Below are 6000 nucleotides of genomic sequence, written 5' to 3'. Positions count from 1 at the left end.
TAAATGTAAGGCCAGAATGTATTAAAACACAGAAAATACTCTACTTTGGATTTGAGATCCTGTGCGAAACAGAAAGCTCTGAACTGCAATGCAGTCAGCTTTATCTCCTATCTTGCAACAGCTGCCGGAGTAGTTTCCCAGCACTGTCGTTGCCTCGTGGTTCGTGTTAATGTTGACAGGAGCCGGGCAGTTACGTCCTTGTGCTAAGCTGGCGCTGCCTCGCTGCTCGGGGCGTCCCCGGCATGGCGGTGCTGCGACTGGAGACGGGTGATATCGGAGGCGCGGGTCCCCCGGGCCTTTCTCGGAGGTGCTGTGCTGCGGTGCCGGGCGCTGGCTTGGCGCTGCCCGCCGTCTCTCCAGGGAGTGCTGCTCTCCTTCAGTCCGTACCGCACCGGCGATCCCGTTTTCACCCATTCCCACGTAACTGTCTCATCCTTGGAGAGAAGCATGTGATTGTCACAGTGTTGCCACAGCTCACCGCTACTGAGCCAAAGTGACCAGGCCATCGAAACCCGAGTTCCAACTGGCTGCCGAAAGCGGAACCCTGGATAACGTGTTCCTCATTATCTGTACTCACGTCCCTTTTTGTTTGCCCTCGAGTCAGATGCAAGATGAAGCAATCCACGCAATTACAACTTTGGGTTCGCCTCGCGAGGAGCATGCCCCTCTGTGCAGCAGGCAGTTAGTGGTAAGGTGCCCCACACCAAATTTTGCCATAGACGTCCCCGCTGCGGTGGTCTGGCTCTCCGCAGGGCGAGCGGGGGTGCACGGCGGTTCAGGGGAGTGGGTCGACACGCCGGCTCGGAGCAGATGACATGAATGGCCTGTTCCGTTTCTGGTAATTAAGTTCAGGTTTAATCTCGGCGATTAATTTGGCATGTGCAGGGATGCAGTGGCTGTATCCAGACTGCTAATCCATAATTATTCACATAACAAAACAGTCATCTTGTGAACGGGCAAGAACTTTGAAAGCTAGAGTTTGGTGATGGGGGCAGATGCGGGAGGGGGTGTCTGGACCGGGGCAGGTTAGTGAAGCTACGTGGAGGAGCTTGTTGGCTGGAGCAAATGCTATTAGTAATAAATTAATAACAGTGTTAGTACTGACCATGTATACGCCATAATCCATCAGGCGCTCAGCAGGTTGGTCTCTCAGGACTCATTTTACCCACTGCTTTATCCAGCCGTTTCTGGGGAAGGAAAATGCCACCCTTTGCAACCAGGGCCACGCGGCAGCTGCTTTAGGAAGGGAAGTGAAAAACGATGTATCTGATTGTAAGAAGCGGGAACCTTAGCACAAAGGTGCCAGTGTATTTTCCCTTGCTATAAAGTAGATGTTAAGGCATCTGACCTGCACGAAGCTAGGCTGGGCGTCTGCTGCGTCTCACACAAGTGAGAGCTCCTCCGGGTCGCTTTTCCTCCCTGAAACCATCGGCATCAGCTGAATTTGGTGTTAGAGGGAAGCGGTTGCTTCCCTTGCTGAGTCACGGGCATTGCTCTTTGCTGTAGCAGTTGTTATTGTGGATGATGCTAATAATCAGGTTTTTTAGGTATACAGCATTTTATACATGTACACAGGTACAGTTAGAAATCCCCTGTCGGTATGGGAGTGTTTTTCAGTGATGTGTAGCAATCCTTTTTGCCACTGTTTACAAGCACATCCCAGTTTTGAATTTCAGTTGTTGGGCTCGTCCTGAGGTTTGCCGTGTGGCTGGGTTCTTGAGCGGAACACCCAAAACCTGCTGCCTGCGCCGCGGTCTTTGACAATATGGGGCTGCCAGGCACCTCCCGCCTGCTCCCGCTGAAACACGGAGGAGAAGTAACAGGAATTAGAACATCAGCCGCGCGCGCGATGCAGGAGAGAGCAGGGAACGTGTTACAGGTGAGACGTGCCTTTCTGGGGGCTGGGACAGTGTGGGGTGGACGATTCGGAGTGACCGACCTGCCGGGCCAGCCCTGCTCGCGCTCCCGGTGCTGCCCCAGAGGAGACGCGGGGTTTGTGGGAGACCGATCTTGGTGCGATGCCATTGACGTAGGTCATCTCGCTCCTCTCCTGCATCACTTGGCTTACGTACGTTTGCAGTGAATCAAAGAAAATGTCTTTAATGTGCAAAAGTGATTAATAAATAGCTCTGTACTTTTTGGAAGAGTGCATGGTTATTTTGTTACAGCCTCTCAAATGTCTTTGCATAGAAATGCAATGCTTAAAATTAATATTAATTAGAACAAGCACGTAAGACCGATTTTAATAAAAGAGCTTTTGGTTATTTCAGTTCCTTTTTTTTTTTTTTTTTTTTAAATTACCTCTTTGAGTTTTAAGTTAAATCACTAGATTATTGTTATTTTTAAAGATAGACAACTTCTTTTTAGACTTGTGTGGGAAATGTCACTTCTTTTATGGCTGAAATTCCCCTATGCCAGGATAATACAGAACTTCCTATTTCTAAAATACGTTATGTAAATGTTACGGTGAAGGCATTATCGTATGGGTATGTTTTTACTACCAGAACAGTATTTGCAACTTCAGTGGCGTGGATGGATATGTGAATGCTTTGTAATACATAAATCAACGGCAAAATGGATTAAATGCAGAGTAGTCCTTCCTGCCATTTTGTGTCTCTGGCTTACAAGTTGAAAGAGCAGAATAATAGCTAGTACACACATTTCCTGGTCTAGAGGCAGACACTGACCTTTCCCTACTTTAGTTTATAAATACACATCCATCTAATGCTGTCAGATAATGTGAATTCTGCATGTCTCTGAAGTCCCAAATTTTGTAAAGGAGAGTGATATGTACCATAGGCTATAAAAAAAAAAGAAAAATTTCAATAGGCATATTTCTTGACTTTAAAGTTGCTTTTTAAATTACGGTAATAGTGGTTAATGCATAACTGTCTACTCTTTAGAGGAAAGAGGGTTTATGGAATTTGCAGTATAGCCTTCTGAATTGAAAATAGCATTACTCTAATCCAAAGTAAGAAAAGATCGGGCTATGGTGTTTGTACATCAGTGCCATTACACTGTTGTTAGGAATTGGTTCACAGTTTGATGAGGGACATAAATCTCGGAGAACTGATTTCAAGGAAATATTTCTGCAGTAACTTGTGTGCAGTTGGGGGCACTTATTTTATGACATGTTGCCTTTTTTTTTTTCATTATTTATCCAGTTTTCATCAACTGGGTACACTTCGATGTGTTAAATTCAGATGTAATGTCACAGGTGTTTCTGCTAAAACGGTTTCGGAAACTGTGAAATACACTCAAGATGAAAATGCATCTGATGAGGCTCTGCCTAAGAAGCCCACTGAAGTCAGTGGGAGGTTGCACTGCCTTCCCAAGAAGCTTTGTCAGAGCTAAAACAGTACAGAAATAACCTTTAAAACACTACTACTAGTACTACTGCTACTAAAACTAGGTATATTCTGCAAAATATCTGGGTCATAGAAGTAGTGTTGGCAGTTTTTTGCAAATCTGGTGTGGGACTTGCCTAGTAGTTTAATGCTAGTATGTGCCTGTAGTTTTACTAAGCTCTGTTTAAGTCACAAGTTGCTGGGCTGCGGGGGGCCATGAAATCCATCTCAAATGGTTCAGCATCAGGGCATTCCCCCTTCAGAGCTGGCTGTTCTGTGCTGCTGCTGTTGCACGCTACTTTTTCCCAATGCGAAAGCACAAAATTGAGAGCGGCGTCTTTCTGCTTTTTTGTGCTGTCCTGTGGGTGTAGTGGGGACAGTTCCTGCAGGGCCAGAGTACAAGACCAATTTGGTTTGTTCAGCAGTAGTTTACTAAAGAATATTTTTCTTTAACCAACCCTTCACTGTTATGTGGCCAAGATGTTAATTAGCTCATTGTTCCTGCTTAATTTTGTGACAGTGCTATAATTATATCCCTCAGTTGTGCCATGAAGTAATTGCTGTATCTTTTCCAAATTTTATGTGGAGATATGTTATTGGTAAACTTTGAATTTGGCAGAGATGTTTTGAAAATACTGTGAGGCAGTCAGTAATTTTTGTATTTATTTAGAAGACAGCCATTTGGCAATTTCAAGCTTTGAGACTGTACTGTCAGTGTAAATAGACTATTGATTTTATTCCATTTCCTATCTCATTAGAGTCATTGTCATGAGGATGGATTCATGTTGTGTAATTATCTGCTCTTGCTGACAGTTCTCGTGTCACTGAGACTGGCATTTTCAGCTTCCACTTTCTCTGAGCATAAAAATAGTGTTCGTCTTCAATGTTGTGCTTTTTGCCTGTCCAGCTTTATACATCTGTTTTTTTAAGAGACGTGTGTGAATTGAGACAGAGAAGACAGGAACGTCCAGCAAACCCAGTTAGAGGAAGAGTGAAAACAGTGGCTCCCCGGGGACGGTTCCCAGTGCAGTGAGATGCTCCTGTTCAGACATTTTTCTGTCATGGACTGTAACAAAAAGAGGAGGGAAAACGTATCCCTAACCTGGCTGTACAACGTGTCTTTGTAGCAATAACGGGAAGTAATAAAAACTGAACATCTTCAACCAGAACTTGGAAACCATAATCACATGGTTCTTCCTGTGTTAGTTTCACTTACTTGGGCACTTCCAGATAACCTTTCCATCGAGTTGTGAAGCTTGTTTCTTAATCGTTTTCATTGACCCAGCTCAGCAGACAACTACATCCCCCTTCTTACCCTCTTAAGGAGTGATTTCTCAGTGTTATTTCTCTTCTGTCTTTTCTGAGAATCACTTTTTAATTTGCTTTCAGTATTTTTAGCTTCATTTTCCTTGTATTCCTGATAATCAGTGAAGGCAAGGTTATGCTTGCATGTTGCTTTATCTCGCAGCAGTCCCAAGATGAGTAGCAAACAACTTTCAAATTTCAAAAGGTGAACTTCAAAAACCAGCCGTGGGTTAAGAACAGTCTTTAGGACTGAATGGCCTACTAGGTGGAGTCTCACAACTGCCAGCCCCCGAATAAATTTTAATTAAATAAAAAACCCCACAGTATTGAAAATCGGCTCAACCCCTTTCCTGTCCTCTCACTGTGGTTCCTCCCCCGGCTCTGTTGCAGTCTTTCCTCGCTTATCAGAGACGTCCCGAAGAGAGACATCTCATCTGTCTGCTGGATATCTTTGCAGGCAGTGGTATCCTTTAGTACTTGGGGCTTACTGGGGACTCCTTATGGACTTGGAATATCACAAGAGAATTTCAAAGTGAGGGGAAAATAGTTTATGCAGGTAAAAAATTATAATTCTATGCTAACATCTTCTTTTATTTAGTGGAGATATTGAAGATAAACCTCTGGTCTGAAGTCACTCTATTTTTGCTAGAAGGCTATTTTAAAAGCTGACATTTCTGACTATGTTGTCAGGTAGATAACAGGTTCTGACAAAACAAATTTCAAGTAACTCTGCAAACAAAATACACATCTAACATTTCTTCACATTCAGGAGATTTACCTTTGAGGCATCACAGCTCCTCGGAGTAATGCTGCTCTTTTTGTAGCTGGCAGCCTGAAGAATGAAGGGTGAAATTCAGCCTTTAATGCAGTTACAGATATGTCGCTGACCTCAACAGGAGCGAGTAAGTGGCTAGTCCGACTCCAAATAGAAGACTTACTACAAAGCTAGGAATAAAACAGTTTTGTGAGTTTTACCAGGAAGATTACTCCTTTCACTACATGTGAGCAAAAAAGATAGTTTTCTTCTGTTTTCATCTTGCCTGTTGCCTTCATGCTGGCTGTCTGTCTTCATTAGGGGTGGCTACTCTTCTAATGAGAGTGGGATTAAATATCTTGTTTGGAAAATGTGGCTTTTAACTTGCTTTGGCTTTAGCCTGTAAAATATATCAATTGCTGCTGTAACCCTTCTTGGTGTTTGGAAAAATCAATGCTTGGTATGGATTGTATACCAAACCGAGAACAGAGAAAAAAACAGGAGAAAATCCCTGCTTAGAGCTGTTTCATAGCTTTGTTGTAGAGCTCGTGCTGCCTCCATCAGCATCGCCCTTGCTGGAGGGTCTCGCAGAGA

Source organism: Phaethon aethereus, assembly GCF_964289735.1.
Source record: "Phaethon aethereus genome assembly, chromosome: 9".
NCBI classification, from domain to species: Eukaryota; Metazoa; Chordata; class Aves; order Phaethontiformes; family Phaethontidae; genus Phaethon; species Phaethon aethereus.
The sequence above is the reverse complement of the archived record's forward strand: the minus strand, read 5'-3'. Positions refer to the sequence as shown.